Here is an 18,076-nt window from a genome sequence, read left to right as displayed (position 1 = left end):
CACGGTATTTTTCAACATTCTGCAATATGTACCGTGGTATAACGCAATTATATTAGGTACCAACAATTCAATGTTCTTGGGCAGAAGCCTGACACTTTTTCTTTAATTCCATCTTTTAATAACTGGAAAAAATACCTTCCTCTGATTTATAGCCAATTAGCACCATATTATATCCATGATTAAGAAAAAGATTAATCATCTTGAGCTAAAAGAAAATTAAATTTGTCAAGTCACAAGAAAATCACAGCCCTTCTCCACCCCAACCCACCCCACCCAATTAAACAGTCAGTACCTTACAGAAGATGAAGCAGTCCGAGTTTCCTCTGACCCCTGCCACCCCATTTTTTATATTTGTACATTTATGTTGGGGGTGCTATGTGCATGTTAATTGTTGTATAAGTTGCAATCAAAAAGCTGTAACTACAGTGGGATTATTAAACTTGCACTATTGCTGATACTGGCAAAGACTTAGTACTGACATTAGACAGCTTATTGACAGAAATATGAAGTGTTGACACTGTGAAGCCAGCTGTTTACTAGCTACACTATTGAAGTAACAGGCAGGGAAATTTTGAGTGGGATGCTAATCCTGCATGCTTATAATAACACACAGGTATATTCATGCATGCTTATAATAACACAGATATAATCATGCATGCTTATAGTAACACACAAGTATAATCCTGCATTCTTATAATAACACACATGTAATCCTGTACACACATGTAGAATCCTGGAAGCTTATAATAATACAGGTATAATCCTGCATGATTATAATACTCCAAAGGTATAATCCTGCATCATTATAACAACACAAAGGTATAATCCTGTCTGCTTATAATAACAAATGTATAATCCTGCATGTTAATAATAACACAGGTATAATCCTGCATGCTTATAATAACACACAGGTATAATCCTGCATGCTTATCATACTCCAAATGTATAATCCTACATCATTATAACAACACAAAGGTATAATCATGCATGCTTATAATAACAAATGTATAATCCTGCATGTTAACAATCACACAGGTATAATCCTGCATGCTTATAATAACACACAGGTATAATCCTGCATCATTATAACAACACAAAGGTATAATCATACATGCTTATAATAACAAATGTATAATCCTGCATGTTTATAATAACACAAATGTATAATCCTGCATGCTTATAATAACACACAGGTATAAGCCTGCATGATTATAATACTTCAAAGGTATAAATCCTGCACCATTATAACAACACAAAGGTATAATCCTGCATGCTTATAATAACAAATGTATAATCCTGCATGTTTATAATAACACACATGTATAGTCCTGCATGCTTATAATAACACACAGGTATAATCCTGCATGCTTATAATAACACACAGGTATAATCCTGCATGTTTATAACAATAAATCCTGCATGTTAATAATAACACAGGTATAATCCTGTATGCTTATAATAATAAAGGTATAATCCTGCATGCTTATAATACGTTATCACACAGGTATAATCCTGCATGCTTATAATATTAAAGGTATAATCCTGCATGTTAATAATAATACAGGTATAATCCTGCATGTTAATAATAACAACAGGTATAATCCTGCATGTTAATAATAACACTGGTCAACAGTGAAATCATTACTGACTTGAAAAGGCCCTAATCTGTAGTATTTTGGTGTGCCGAACACGAATATAACCGTGAAAAATTTGTATTGGCTCTCGTTTTGAAGATATTCATATACCTCATTTTCTATGTTTCACTGTGTAAATTTCTCCAGTAGGACTGCAGCAACATCCGGAATAATGATGTAACATTGCATAATACCATCATGCTCACATCATCCACAGTTGATTGCATCATTTTCTGATGCAATGCAATACTAATGCCATGCGGCTGCTGAAGTAAGTTGACGTCAGCAGTGTACTATACATGTGTAGGCCTATTATACTAATGCCAGGCGGCTGCTGAAGCTGACGTAAGCAGTGTACTATATAAAGCCCAATCAGATAGGTTCAGCATTTAAAATATTTTAGACGTTGTGCGAGACAGTTCAAGCTACTGTTACATAAAACTTATTATTTTATCCATTTACGTACAATAAAGAACAGTAATGCCTCGAAAGTGTGTTAATACCGCGGACAATTTTTGCTATATTTGTGGGGAAGTGACATTTGCCAACCAGAAGAAAAGTATCAATTCTCAAGTGAAGAAGGCATATCATCTTTACTTCGGATGCAAGGTTGGTGACCAAGACAAGCCTTGGGCTCCGCATATATGCTGTGCTACATGTACAACACAGCTTTCACAGTGGTTGAATTGCAAAAGGTCATCAATGCCGTTTGCAGTCCCAATGGTGTGGAGAGAGCCAAGCAACCACCTAAATGACTGTTACTTCTGCTTGGTTCCTCCTCTTTCCGGCGGAATAACGAAGCGAAAGAAGTCGAGAATAGTCTGCCCAAACATTCCGTCTGCATTGAGACCAGTTCCACATGGTGAGGGACTTCCTATTCCAGAACCTCCAGCAGAATATTCTCTTGATTCATCTGACGAAGACAAAGGTGAGTCGACCTGTTCTTCTCCTGGTCCATCAGCATGCAGTGATCCAGATTTTCACTGTGGTGCATCATCAACCCCACACAGAATAACACAGGAAGAACTAAATGACCTGATTCGTGATTTGGACTTATCAAAGAACAAGGCAGAATTGCTAGGATCAAGACTCCAACAATGGAATCTTCTAGAAGAAGATGTCACAATTACTGCATATCGAAAGCGCCACCAGCAATTGGAGCCTTTCTTCAGAAAGGAAAGTAATCTGATATTCTGTTCCGATATTGAGGGCCTCATGAATGCTTTAAAAATCACTCATGACCCACAAGAATGGAGACTATTTGTGGACTCTTCGAAACTGAGTCTCAAGGCTGTGCTTTTGTACAATGGAAACATTCTTCCATCTATTCCAGTAGCGTATGCTGTCCACATGAAAGAGACATACGATAACTTAAGGCAGCTACTGAATTCCATTGAGTATAACAAGTACAGCTGGCACCTCTGTGGTGATTTGAAGGTAGTTGCCCTTTTAATGGGACTGCAGCAAGGATATACAAAATACATGTGTTTCTTATGCGAGTGGGATAGCCGAGCAAGGGAAATGCACTACATGAGGAAGGAATGGACTCACAGGCAGAATGTAGCCATTGGAGAGAAGAATATCCAACACCCAGCTCTGGTTGAGGCTCAGAAAATCTTGCTACCACCCCTTCACATCAAACTAGGTTTGATGAAGAACTTCGTGAAAGCCATTGACCGGACTTTGCCAGCATTCCGATACCTGCATGAAAAATTCCCTCGACTCAGCGAAGCAAAGATTAAAGAGGGAGTTTTTGTGGGTCCTCAGATTCGAGAGCTTTTCAAAGATGACCGGTTCAACAACTTGCTGGAAGGTGACGCGAAACAAGCATGGAATGCTTTTCGCCTAGTTTCTACAAACTTCCTCGGAAATGTTAGGGCAGAAAACTATAAGGAACTAGTAGAAGACATGTTGATGAAGTATAAGAAACTTGGCTGCAATATGTCTCTAAAGATTCACTTCCTTCATTCCCATTTGGATTTCTTTCCTAGCAACTGTGGTATTGTTAGTGATGAACACGGCGAACGTTTTCATCAAGATATCGCAACAATGGAACAAAGATACCAGGGAAAATGGTCCACTACAATGCTGGCTGACTACTGCTGGACACTCCTCAGAGATGCTCCCGAACAGCTGTACAAGAGACAGGCGAAGAAATCTAAGATGTAGTCAATGACTTGATTTTTTATAGGTAGGCTATTACAGTTGACCTTTTACTATTGGAATGCATTTCGTTATGTAAACATTAATTTCTTGCAGATTACAAAAAAACTAGAGCCAATTTTGCAATTTGACTGTCATATTCGTGTTCAGCACATAAAAATTGATAAGAATTGACTAATTTTATTTCAGTAACATGACTTTTGTAAAAATTTGTTGTCCAGTGTAACACAGGTATAATCCTGCATGTTTATAATAATAAAGGTATAATCCTGCATGCTTATAATAAGTTAACACACAGATATAATCCTGCATGCTTATAATAACACACAGGTTTAATCCTGCATTATTATAAAAACACACTAGTATATTCATTCATGTTTACATTAACATAAATTTAGTCATCTGAATTTCTAATCATATTTTATAATTAACTGAGGTTGAATTTTTATTTTATGATGCTAGTCTAATTCTTCTTTACAGATAATGCTTTATGCTATTATATATATATATATATATATATATATATATATATATATATATATAATAAATCAAATTTGTCAAGTGGTATATTCGACTTACATTATCATTTCCTCAAAAGGTAGTCACCCAGAGCAAATATTTCATCAAACATTCCCTATTTTGTATCATTTGTTTACAATATATATTGATTCTTACATAATCCTGCCAAAAAGGACACGATTTTATTCTGCAAATCAAGAGACTACATAATTCACATTTGTATGGTTCTCTTCAGTGCATTTTATCTATTCTATATTACAAAATTTGAATTTGAAGTTAGTTTAAAATCTTACATTTTGTAGGAAGTTCAATATCTGCGGATCTACATAGATGTATATGTACTTTGTCTTCTGGATGTATCATCGAGTTTAGAATATAATTCCATGGGCATATTTACAAAAGCCTTCAGTTTTAGTTTTGATCTCTATTTATACTCCCACACTGTATTATTGCGGGCTCTATATTATCGCAGCAAACAGGATTTTCCAATTAAGCTTGGACATATGCCATCAAGCGGTTGTTGACAGATGTAAACCTGTAGCCAGTAAGGATGCAAATATCTTATAGCACAATTTTAATTCCTCTAAAATATCAATATTTTTTTATAAGTTCACATTGAAAAATAATGAACACCACTTTTTTGTAAAGTGCATGCAATTCCATTGTCCATCATATACAAAACTCCAGTTTAACTTGCTATACCTGCATTGGCTTTGATTACAAAATATATTCAGCATATTGTCTGATGTTTGATGATTATAGGTCATTTACTGATGGTGACATACATGTCCTTACAGACCGCTCATGCGGCCTAGTGTTTAGAGCGTACGTCTCGGACACGGGATGTCATAGGTTTTAACCCTGACTGATTCATACCAAAGACATAAAAATGCTACTAATAGCTGCCTTGCTAGGTGCTCAGCATTAAGAGGTTAGTTAGGACTGATCGGCCTGGTGGCAGGATAATGTGACTGGATGGGACATTGTGCTACATGTCTGCAGCATGATGCATCAGTGCTAGACATTACTATAAACTGCCACACTGCAGACATCGTAGCGATATGACTGAATAAAGCTACATTAAAAATCTAAATCACACACGTGTCCTTACAAGGTTAAGGTTGCAATTTCATTTCATGGTAGCCAATATGGACCACAACTGACAACATGCTGCTTATGATCGTACTTCTCGTACGTAAATAAGAAAACAACAGTTAAACTTTCTTGAAATCAGTAATAGTTCAATAATAACAATAATAATGATATTAATTTTTCATATATTTATATTTGCTTGCCCACATTGCATTTAAAATTCATATAAAGTTAAATAATAATTGTTTTTAATTTGTAATGTTATTCATAGATTTCCACTTTAATTACATTTGTGTGTTCCATTTTATCATTGGATCGTTCGTTGATTGTTGAAATATTCTGCAAGTACAAACATGGACATTCATTCTCAGAGATAAGTTGCAATTTGTTTATTATAATACGTGCGTGCTATCATACCTAAGTTAGGCGAATACCACTATAATAGAGTTGTTCCCCCATGTTACCTTAATCTCGGTCAGCTACCACCTGCCGTTTTATTTACACTTACGCGCTTCGATTGACAAAGATTTATTTTTATACGAATAGAAAGAGGGAAAGTCATTGAAACTTTATACAAATTATAAGTAAACAGCAACAGCAAAACAGTTTTAATATATACCGATAAAAACATTAAGTACCGCGATAATACAGCGTTAAGGGCTATTGTATATTTTTCAGGCGAAAGTCTGTTTCGTATTAGACATTTGACGATTAATTTAAATTCATATTCAATCTACAATAAAAATATATCGATCGTTCATACATTTTGAAGAAAAGAACACTTCAATTAAAAAACAACAACAAAAAAGAGCAGTCCACAATGGGCTTCTCGAATTCATCGTACATCATTACTGTACAATTCCAGATGTCTGACATGTAAAAGTGAAGGAACCAGTGAAGAACATTTATCACAAAATATCACACTATAATTACATATCTCGCATAAATATGGCATTAATCATCTAAACTAAACAGTAACCTGACGTCAACACCTGAACAAACCTCGCTGTCAAGCGTCTCTCTACTGCGCTGCAGACGAATTCTATGTTTCTATTTATAGAATATTAATTTGAGGGAACAAGTTAACAACTTGAGGGAACGAAATAATAATTTGAGGGAACGAATTGTTATTTTGAGGGAACGAAATATTAATTTGAGAGAACGAATTATTATTTTAAGGGAACAAATTATTACTTTGAGGGAACGAATTATTATTTTGAGGGAACGAAATGCTAACTTGAGGGAACAAATTATTATTTCGAGGGAACGAAATGTTAATTTGAGGGAACGAATTATTATCTTGAGGGAACGAAATGCTAACTTGAGTGAACAAATTATTAATTTGGGGGGACGAAATATTAATTTGAGGGAACGAATTATTATTTTGAGGGAACGAAATGCTAACTTGAGGGAACAAATTATTATTTTGAGGTAACCAAATATTAATCTGAGGGAACGAAATATTAATTTGAGGGAACGAAATGCTAACTTGAGGAAACAAATTATTATTTTGAGGGAACGAATAATAACTTGAGGGAACAAAATAATTTGTGCGAACAAATTAGCAATTTGAGGGAACGAAATGTTAATTTAAGGGAACGAAATATTAATTTGAGGGAACGAATTATTAATTTGAGGGAACGAATTATTAATTTGAGGGAACGAATTATTATCTTGAGGGAACAAAAAAAATAACTTGAGGGAACGAAACATTAATTTGAGGGAGCGAATTAATATTTTGAGGGAACGAAATGCTAACTTGAGGGAACGAAATATTAATTTGAGGGAACGAATAATAACTTGAGGGAACAAAATAATAACTTGTGCGAACGAATTAGCAATTTGAGGGAACGAAATGTTAATTTGAGGGAACGAATTCTTATTTTGAAGGAACGAAATATTACTTTGAGGGAACGAAATAATAACTTTTACCTCGTGTCCTCTCTGGGGCTCTGTATGTTATACCTCCCGCGGAATTCTGTAGATTTCTGCGCTTGGCAAGGAAAATTCTGCCTTTCGCTGGGTAGCAACCGCAGGGAAAGATTCTGCGAGTCCGCACTTGCAGCGGCAACCGTACTCTGCTACCGATAGCAACAAAATTACAAATTGTAATTGAAAACCTATATAACCCAGAGTGTTAGCTAAGTGTGCATACAACGAATTTATTCCTCAATGGTCAAAATTTGCAGTAAGAAGAAATGTTTTAGCTTTAAAAATGAGTGATCTCGTAAGCGACCCCTAACTATTATGCGAGATAACGACGGGATTATTCCAAATGTGCCAAAATTGGAAACGAGGCTACTACCTAGGAAAGTTATAAGTGCATTCATGGCATAATAACATCGTTAAATGAAAGAGTAAAATGGATTATTTATTATCAATTGATATGGGAATATGAAATATACCCGAGCTTCATATCAATCGTCGTTTGGTATTCAATAACAGGAGGTATTTATAAATAAATTAATGTTGTCCATCAATGTTGACAACACCCACCCACGTAGCTGCGATGTCGTAACCTCGTCTACGAAGTAGAGGCACATGTATTAGTGCTGCTTTACCACTGAAAGCTTTACGACAAAAGAAGTTGATTTGTAACAGTTTTAAACAAACATTAGAGGCTAGATTTCCTGCCCATTACAATATTATTACTTCACTAACACCCGGCGTTACAGACACGTGTTTTCAAGATATTTTCACATATGCAATACCATAACCACTAGTTGCCGGAAATAAACCTAAGGCTAATGGATTCAACATCTTTGATTCTGTGTTTAAAATCAGACATTTCATTAGATATAATTAATAAACTCTGACCGCTGTTGTAATGGTGCAGAATTTGCGGACTGGGTGGTGAATTGGGCGACCAGTAATGCTAACACTGATAATAATTATTTTCCACGTGTCAGTAAATATCTGCTTCAAGAAGTCTAACCAGACCCTCGAAATGTTCTAATATAATTTACGAATGGGCCAGAAATAAATAGAATCTTTGAACCACCCTAACGTACCAATACTAACTCTAACCTTTCTTGGAATCATTGCATTATCACCTGAAAAACGCCTAGCTGCTAACTGCTCCACCAGGCATAAAAACGCTCAGAGATTCTTTCTACAACGAGAAAGTCCAATTCACTGATGAAGACCGTGAAGTTCATTATCTTGAATCAACATTGATTCAGACAAAGTTAGTAAAATTTTGATTATTTAAGGATACACTTGTTCAGAAAACAGACCTTAGTCGAAGACGAGAAAGATCGTTTTATTGTTTAGTAATTGCTGTAATCACCACCACTATGGCGCTAGGCAACCAAAACGTACAATCACCAGAAACTTAAATATTCCTCAGAGATTTTCTATAATTGTATGACAGCTGTATCAGTAAACGTATTAGGTTAGAAGTAAGTGCGGTTGTTATATTTAATCATGGACGGCATATAGAGCAGTTATACTACACGTGTTCATGGTATTAATAGAAAAAACATGTTCATTGTTACCGACTCGATAATACAATCAAAGCAGAACAACTAAAGCGAATAATAATGTTTAAAAAGCCGTGAAATACAAACGGTTTTTGTGATCATATAAGCTATGTGCGGAATCTGAGCAGCAGCAGCAGCCTTTGGATAATGTGGCGTCAATAAGGACTGCGGCAAATCACTTTCGTCACAATACAATTTTCTTTCTTCGGCGCCTTTTGGTAACTTTCACAGATTACAATACGCGGGTTGTCTTTCATACATTGTTATGTGAGGACAAAGTAATGTGGGGTATTAGTTTTTATAATTAGATCAGTAGCAATAATCCCGAAAAAAAAAAACACTGTTATAACTCATTTGCTTTTTCTGTTTAAGTGATGCTAGAGACAGTGTTCCTTGAAAAGAATATACTGGAAATCTGCATTTCGCCACTACCAGGAGAGTGAGGGCTTTGCAAAGTTTTACATATTTTTTCAGGGATTAGTTTACTTATTGGACCGCACTTTTAATAACTATTAACAGTGAACCAAAAGAAATTTTGTTTTTAATATGTAGGATATTATCAGATTGTTAATATCATAAAAATCAAAGTTCTCATCTGTACCATTTCTACAAACGATTTTGACCAACATGAAATTAGCGGTCACCTCTATTGAGGACTTTATACAGGAAACAATTAAAATGATTAATATTATTTATCAATACAAAAAATTAGTACATGCATCAACTATTCAAACTGGTTTACCTGGGTTTGCATGTTATCTGCCAATGCAAATCAAAAAGAGATGGCATGATATGGTCGGTATACATTTGAATGAAGCGATTCAGGTCTGATCATGATTTATAATTACGTCTGTGGCTATTCGGTAGATATTCTTTGTGTCATTGTTTTATCTTGGAGGTCATTATAGACATGCTCATATTACAAATATTGCTGACAGTCTTTTAAAGGCAAACAGTTTATATTCCGTTTATATATCTATACAATCTACACATATGCATATCTTTACGTCATTTTTATTTCACGTTCCTCGGTCCAGTAATACATTTAACCATTTATCCATCCGTCGATCCATTCATTAATACATAGTCACACACACACACACACACACACACACACACACACATATATATATATATATATATATATATATATATATATATATATATATATATATATATTTTTTTTTTTTCTTATATATAAAGTCCATCAAAGGAAAGTTATTATTTTTATTCTCCATATTTCTGTCAGAAACTTGTATCGATCTGTTTAACACAATTCATGCAGTTATTGAGTATCGCTACAGAGAAAGTCGTTCATCAGATATATCTTTAAAAGCGCATACGATTCACATACAAAAATATAAATACTCATGATTTCGATAACGACGATAGTAATCAAAGTAGAATTGTTTTTTTGTCTTCACATTTCTCTCAAACTTGTATCTATGTTTCCCACAATTCCTTCAGTTATATCAGTATTTGACAAATAAATCCTTTAGCCTCGCTACAGTCAAAGTCGTTCATCAGATAGTTAAACGATTTCCTCATTTCCAAACAACTCTGTGTTCCGCCAAGACGGTCAGGTTGACCAGGATTCCAAAAGGAGAACGTATTTGAAATTGGAGCTCCTCTCACTGTTACATAGTTTGTCCCAGGAGTTGTTGATCTATCCCCAACCAGAAATCTGTAGGGCAACTTCCAGAAAACGAAAAATATTCATTGTACGTTCAGTCTTTTCAATATCTTTATATATTATACCTAATTACCAAACTTTTTTCTAGTTAAATTACGAGAATGAAACGATTCAACGAAGTGGACATTTCTTTACCGGTACTTGCGTCCAAATTTATATTTTGTCTTTGCGAAATCACTCACTGGAGAAAAGTATGAGCCAACACAAAATACAGATTGTCATAATATCGTTTAATATTTAGCTGCATGAGGTTACTCATAAACAACGTTCTTCCTTAAAAGTGTTCGCTTTACCGGAATTGGGGTCTATCTCTCATCAATTTAGTTTTGAATACGTTATAAATGCGCACAAAATACCATATGGTCAAGGTAACCGGATTAACCAAAGATACAAGAAAACGTATTATACAACTAGAATTACTATACATATGAAGTAGATGAGATTTACTCCCAAAATATTCCAAATAAGTACTTTCCATCCTTTTCAATAGGATATTCTTAACAATAGCTGACCAGCCGTACGTTTTTATTGTGTTCGCTTTTTTGTATAATCTGTTAATTATAGCCGGTTTGTGTGCAAGTTGGTCTTCTTTACCTTGGTCTGTTCTACTCTTTAAGTCTTAGAAGTCTGAGACACATTTTTCTTACTTTATTGAGGTTTAGTATTCGCGTACCTGTTGATTCTGTTTATAATAAACGATACAACCTCAGTAGGTCACAAGGTGGAGAAGAGGAGCGTATGGCAATTCGAACCAATATTACACGCATTTGTGACTTACAGGTAACAATTGCAGGTTGTACTCTTACACCACAGTCCTGAGTTACTAATTTTCTAGGAGGAGAAACCTCAATTGCCCTAGTGATTGCATGCGAGTCCTTGTCCGTCTTCTTTTGTGATTTGATTTCTTTATAACAACGCGAATAAATGAGACGTTCATCTCGTTACCCAATCTAATAATATATGTAGACCTTGTTAACAATGAAAATGCTATAACATACTCCAACAGTTACAAACGAGCAGCAAAATGTACTAATTCCTGCGTTTAATGACTCTCTATAAACTTGCCAGATTTGATTCACAACCAAATAATTATTCGCTCGTGTTTTGCTCATAATCATTCAGAAACAGTCACAACAGTGATTACCGACAACTTCCCGTTTTGTATAGATAGTCAGTTGCATACAATAAGAGCTTTGATACCACTGATCTGCGGATAACTTCTTATTATGCTACTTCCTTAAGTATTTGTTTGTAGATTATAGAAACAATGATCGTTTTACCCTCATTTGTTGATCCTGTTCCTTGAAAAACTGGTAGTTGCACTCGGAGGGCTCCAAAAGGTGACCTCCTGTGCGTGCAGCAAACCAGGATTTACAGTTTGAAGACTCGTATCGATAAGAGAATCGCCCACACGCGGTTGAGTACATGTAATAAGTTGATGGACATGTTGGAGAAAAATGTTACATAGCCTCATAGGTAGATAATAAAAATACAAACCTATCTCAACCAATCAAGCAATAAAAGAATGAAGCTTGTGTATCTTCTTGTAACCTCTGTAATGTAATATCCTTTATCAATGTATTTGTGTAACAATATCATAATCGTTTGCATTTTGAAAGTATTACAAATATGTTATTATAAGTTGGTTTCTATTTGCATCACTAGCTTCTCCCACATATGTATATAAAATAGACACCTTAGAGAAGAACTTGTTCAGTTTGCTCATACGCCGTTCTTTTTTAATTAGTTTATAGAACATAATCAAGAGTTGGTAGATTCATCCCTTTTGCGTTCTAACTGAAAATTTACCTCTTTTATCATTGGGTGATGACTAGAGTGCGTTTTTTGTTTTTTTTTTTTTTTTTTTTGCTTTGCGCGCAAGAACGTGAAGTCAATTTGTTTCATCTATTAATTTGATTATTGCGTCTGTCGATGTTCCCTGTAAAGTCAAACTATCAATTGAAAAGACATTGGAATAATTTATTTCAAACCTTCTTTCAAAAGTCATTTGCGATGGTGATCCTATTTTACATTTGAATGTAATCAGTTGCAAAACACAATGTAATACTTCGTTAGGGTTAATTGTATTGTTTGTCTCATTCAACATTTATTAGCTGTAACGGTAACTCAATGAACGTCACTTTGTGAGCCACATTTCTGGAAATGGTATTCCATTTTTTCACAGATTTGGAACTTGTACGAGAGTTTGCTGTCTTCAGTTTTCCTTGACATCCAACCATTATGATTTTTGCACACTGGTGTGTACTCTCTTTGAATAAATTAAACAGATTATTAAACAACAACGACAAGTAATCAACCAAATTATTATTTACTTATTTGTTCGTTTCCAAACTTGTGAACTTGTTTGATTTGCTTTCTTGCACGCGAATAATCTTTGTCCTCTTTTCTAAAATGCTTAAGCTCTAGTATATTTTATTCCATTCTATGTTTTCCATTTTATTTTAAAATTAATTATTAATAATTCCAATTTTACTGAATTAATCGCGTTTTCTACGTTTCCTACGTTTTGTTCGGATATAAACGGTCACATGATACTGATCTAGAATTGTTTACACATCGATCATTTCTACGAACTACTTTTGGTTTCCTGATCTGTTCAATGTGATCAATGAATCATTAATATCAAATGTTAAAATGTCTGGTCATTTATTGCGAAGAACATATTTGTTTTTCTAAATCTATTTGCCATTCACTTATAAATAACTGAGTTTCCATGTATGACATTGATTGTTATTTTACCTGACGTTCATTTATGTTTAAAAAACTTACGTCATTAATTACATTACACAAATCTGTTTGACAAATGGACTTACTTTAATTCTATAAATAAGGACGGAAAATAGTATTTCCATACCAGAATTGAATACTTCAATTCATTCTAGTAGACTTTATTTGCGTGAGGTAACAACATAGCGTTTACCTTTCTGAACAAATATACTATATTAAAAACTGGATCAAAATAGTTTAGTTGAGTTCAAGCGTATTTCGTTGCATAGAGAAATATAATATTAAACTTTTTATTAAAACAGATCACAAAGAGACCAAACATAAAAAACATAAACATATACAAATATAGAGTAAGAGAAATAATTATGAAAAGTAAGAACATTTGTACTGGCTTTTGTGTGCTGCTGCTTTTACGCCCCCAAATTAGAGTTATATGTGAGGAAAACCTTCATAGAACAATCAGATGATGGATCACATAAACTCTGTAAAATGTGTTACACGTCCTAACTACAGATCTAAGAGATGATGCTCTCCACCTTTACAAACTCATCGCTGATATTATCAATAAAATTTGCCCAGCATATTGTAAATGTGTGGAATTTGAAATGATTTTCAGAGCAAGCTCCCGTCAAGAAATCAGATCGTTCAGCGTTTGAACGTTTGATATCATTCCATAGTATGTGCTTATTTTTATATTTAGCATCGATGAATCATAATCATTTACGTAGCAACACAGTTATTGCCTTCCATCAAAATATAAAATGTTAGCTCAACAAGAATACTTATATCTATGGCTTGGATCCGTAGGATGTGTTTAAGGGTTTTTGCTTAGTCGAGATGGTCTGGGGATTGGGGAATGCGGGCAAGGCGATGTGTGTGAAACCCCGAATTCTAATTACACCAGGGGACGAGTTAAAATTTGCTTAACCTATAATTGTACCATTATTTCTCAAAATATAATGCCATTTTATATTCTCACTCAACCTTGTATGGGATCCGCGAATAGCTATTTCCACTATATCTAGTGAATATTTGTGTTTGCAACATAAATAAGTAGTGAAGTGGGGCGATTCAGCGTCAATGGGAATTAGCATTAAAATACCCCCTGGGCCTGTTTGGCGTCTATGTAAATTTAACATGGAGAAAAATCGTGGGCCTGTATAGCGTCAAGGGAAATTAACATGGGAATAGATTTTGGGCCTGTATAGCGTCAAGGGAAATTTAACATGGGAATAAATTGTGGGCCTGTTGAGCGTCAAGGGAAAATGGAACAGGGTCGGGACCCTATTTTAATACGGTCCCGACCTGATGGGTCTATGGAAAGGGAACATACGAAAATTGAAACAGGGAGGGGTCTCTATTTTTAAAAAAATAAATAAATAAATAAAAATAAAAAATGGGGGTAGACAATTGAAAGTAGATCTCTTTTCGAGAAATTGGAGTGACCCTGAAAAGGGCCTTTGGGTTTCTTCTTCTTCTTCTAACTCCTCCACTTCTTCCACCAAGTTCTCAGTTTTTCCATTATTCCTTTCTTCTTCCTCTTCTTCTCCTCTGTTTTCCAGTCAGGATGGCCCATCTCTCTGAATTTCCGTTGGATCTTCATCCAGTTGTTATTTAATCTTTCAAACTCTAATTTCTTCTTCTTATTCTCTTCTTCCTTTCTCTCTTTGCTCCATTTTTCTTTTATTTTCATCACTTCTACTTTCATTACCTATCTAATTAGTTATTCTGCTTTTATCAACTGGTTACAACCCCACTTTACGTACCACCAGTCAGTCCAATGAAAGCTATTTTCTAGGAAGCTCCTAACTTCTATGACATGATCCAAGGCTTCCTTTAAAGTACCTACTCTCACGTAAGGTGGGTCAATGAATCCTCTGATTCTTTTTACTTCTTCCTCAATCATTCCCCCTATTTGATCTTTTGCTACTCCAAGACTCTTCACATTGTTGAGGCTGCCTTCAAATCTTCCTTCCTTATTCAATCTTTCTACTGCACAAGTCCCATCCATGATCCAAAAATGGCTATCTCTCAAATTGTTCAATAATTTTGTCACCTCCATCTTCTTTGTTTATTCCTTAGAATGGTGCGAACGACGAACTTTGTGAGTTCTTATAGTCAAAGTGCGGACGTGAAGGAAAACATCCCTCTAAAACAAAATTTAAGTTACCTAGATTATCACTTAAAACGCGCGGACGTGAAGGAAAACATCCCCTACTTTTCTCATTTCATATTATCTACTATTCACATACGTGAAGCAGCAATAAACAAACCCCAAATCTACTATCCACACACTCAAAACATTAAAATTAAATCCATGATCTACTATCCACACAAACGTACGTGAGCGCTTACAAAACTCCAAAATCTGCCATTCACACTAACCTACTTTATCACTTACAAACACAAACACATACACTCACATTAGGTAAAAAGAGTCAGTATTTATATTCACACTACTCTACATACACACATTGGCAAATCAATTACTATTTCTTTTCTAAAGGTTTGGGTAGCCCTGAAAAGGGCTGTTTGTTTTTAACTCCAGGGACACCTGGTTAATGATGGCACCTTCGAGGCCTGGCACCACACACACATCTTCTTCCCCAGTCTCCTTTTACTTTTTTTCTTGGGAGTGCAGAGGCGGGATAAGTGGCTTCAGAATCCCAATCTTCTGTCTCTGGGATTCTGAAATTTCCTCTCTCCTTTTCTTCCTCTTCTTTTTTTCTTCTTTCCTCCTCTTTCATCCTTCCCTCTTCGACTATGGCCTCCGCGGTCAGTTCATTTAGTATGCGCTTGGCATGTTCCAGGTGCATCTGGAGTTCTAGAAGTTTAGCTAGTCTGGTGTTCATTCTGGTGTTGATCAATCAACAAGGGTAGCTAGACTGCCGAGTGATTTTCAATTTATACTAAAAGCGCGGACGTGAAGGAAAACATCCCCTAAAACAAAATTTATATTACATAGATCATGACCAAACAACGCCCGGACTTAAAAGAAACACTCACTGACTTTTTTTATACTACCCATCACTATTCTAAAATATTTCATTAAACCAATAATATACTATCCACAAACGCAAAGCAGTCAAATCAAACCCCAAATCTACTATTCCCACACGTCTAACAGCAAAAAACATGACCATAATCAACTATCCACACAAACGTACGTAAGCGCTTACAATCACACACACACACACACACACACACACATACATTTACACTAGAAAAGAGTCAGTGTTTATATTCACACTACTCTACATACACACATTGGCAAATCGATTGTTATTTCTTTTCTAGAGATTGGGTAGCCCTGAAAAGGGCTGGTTTTTTTTGCTTGCGTGAAGTTGAAGCTAGGGCAATCTTTTAGTTTCTAAGAATGCGACGTCCTCTGAGGATAGACTTTCTGACGATAGGTCTGCTTCTTCGGAAAGAGAAGAAGAACTCTTTGGTGTCGATACGCAATCGAAAAAGCCTCTGTCAGGTTCAGGTTGTTGCTGCTGCTGTTGTTGTTGTTGTTGTTGTTGTTGCTGCTGCTGTCTCTGAAGTCTGTACTTCTCTGTCCATTCTTCTTTCTCCCTGTTCATTTCTTCTTTGAAGAGGTCTTCTATCAGGTCTTCAGTGACTTTTAACATTCTCACATTCTCTATCTCCTCAGGCTTCGGTATCAGACTGTGTCTGTTTGGAGCACATCTTCGTAGGAGGATGAATCGACAATGGATGGTTAGACTGGAAACTACCCCGGTTCTTAAAGTCAAAGCGCGGACGTGAAGGAAACATCCCTACACGGTTTTCGAGCCGGAACGTTTAATGAGTGTCATGAGAGAGACAGAGAGAAGTCAAAGCGCATGAACCAAAATTCTTATAGTGAAACAAAAGACAAAGGCATTTTTTTCAAAACACATTTTTTATTCAAAATCACTTAACACTAACAAACAACTCTAACATTTTTAACAATAATCCAACAATATAACATCAAACATTTTTTTCCAAATACCAAACATATTTTTCAAATACCAAACATTTTTTCAAATACCAAACATTTTTTCAATTTACACATTATTTTGGACAGGGCTGACAACGTTGTGAAATAAATTGTGATTTCCACTGTTGGAAGTCATTAGGCCATTGATGGACACTACGTTTCCTAGCTAGAGACAAAAGATAGGCATAATGGTCATAAAACCATCGATCTACTTTCACATCGTTTCTAGAAGAAGAACGAGGATCAAACTGATTCACTAAATCTTCAAAGGAATAGCCCTGACTGCGATGATGCAGAAAATACACGCAATATTGTCCACACACCAAGGAATCTGTGCCTTGTAATTTCACATTATTGAATCGGGTGATCTGAGCATTTCTTCTCATAAAGTTAATGATATCGTCTTCCAAAGCAGGCAATCCATACGAATCGAAATATTCCACACATCCTTCTTGAGGAAAGTAGACGGCTACCCAGTGGGTTCCTGGGAGATGACTGCTGTCCGCGTTGATCACATAAGCTTGATGGCCTTGAGGTTTGCGATGAGGGAGTTCATCTTTAGCACAGACGACAGGATTCCAAGAAGCAGTGTACGAACTGTGGTTCAAAAGGTAATAAAGTTCCCAGGTATCCATGTTTTGTGTGTTTTTTTTTCTTCTTCACAGGTAATAATAAGTCATCAATTCGATCCTGACTTTTTGCTTGAAAATGTCTGACAAATAACCGTTTCTTCGCTTCGTCTCCCCACTCTGATTCAGGAGAG

The sequence above is a fragment of the Sinohyriopsis cumingii genome, unplaced genomic scaffold (assembly GCF_028554795.1).
Source record: "Sinohyriopsis cumingii isolate HCF-2022 unplaced genomic scaffold, ASM2855479v2 utg001342l, whole genome shotgun sequence".
In the NCBI taxonomy this organism is placed as follows: domain Eukaryota; kingdom Metazoa; phylum Mollusca; class Bivalvia; order Unionida; family Unionidae; genus Sinohyriopsis; species Sinohyriopsis cumingii.
The sequence above is the reverse complement of the archived record's forward strand: the minus strand, read 5'-3'. Positions refer to the sequence as shown.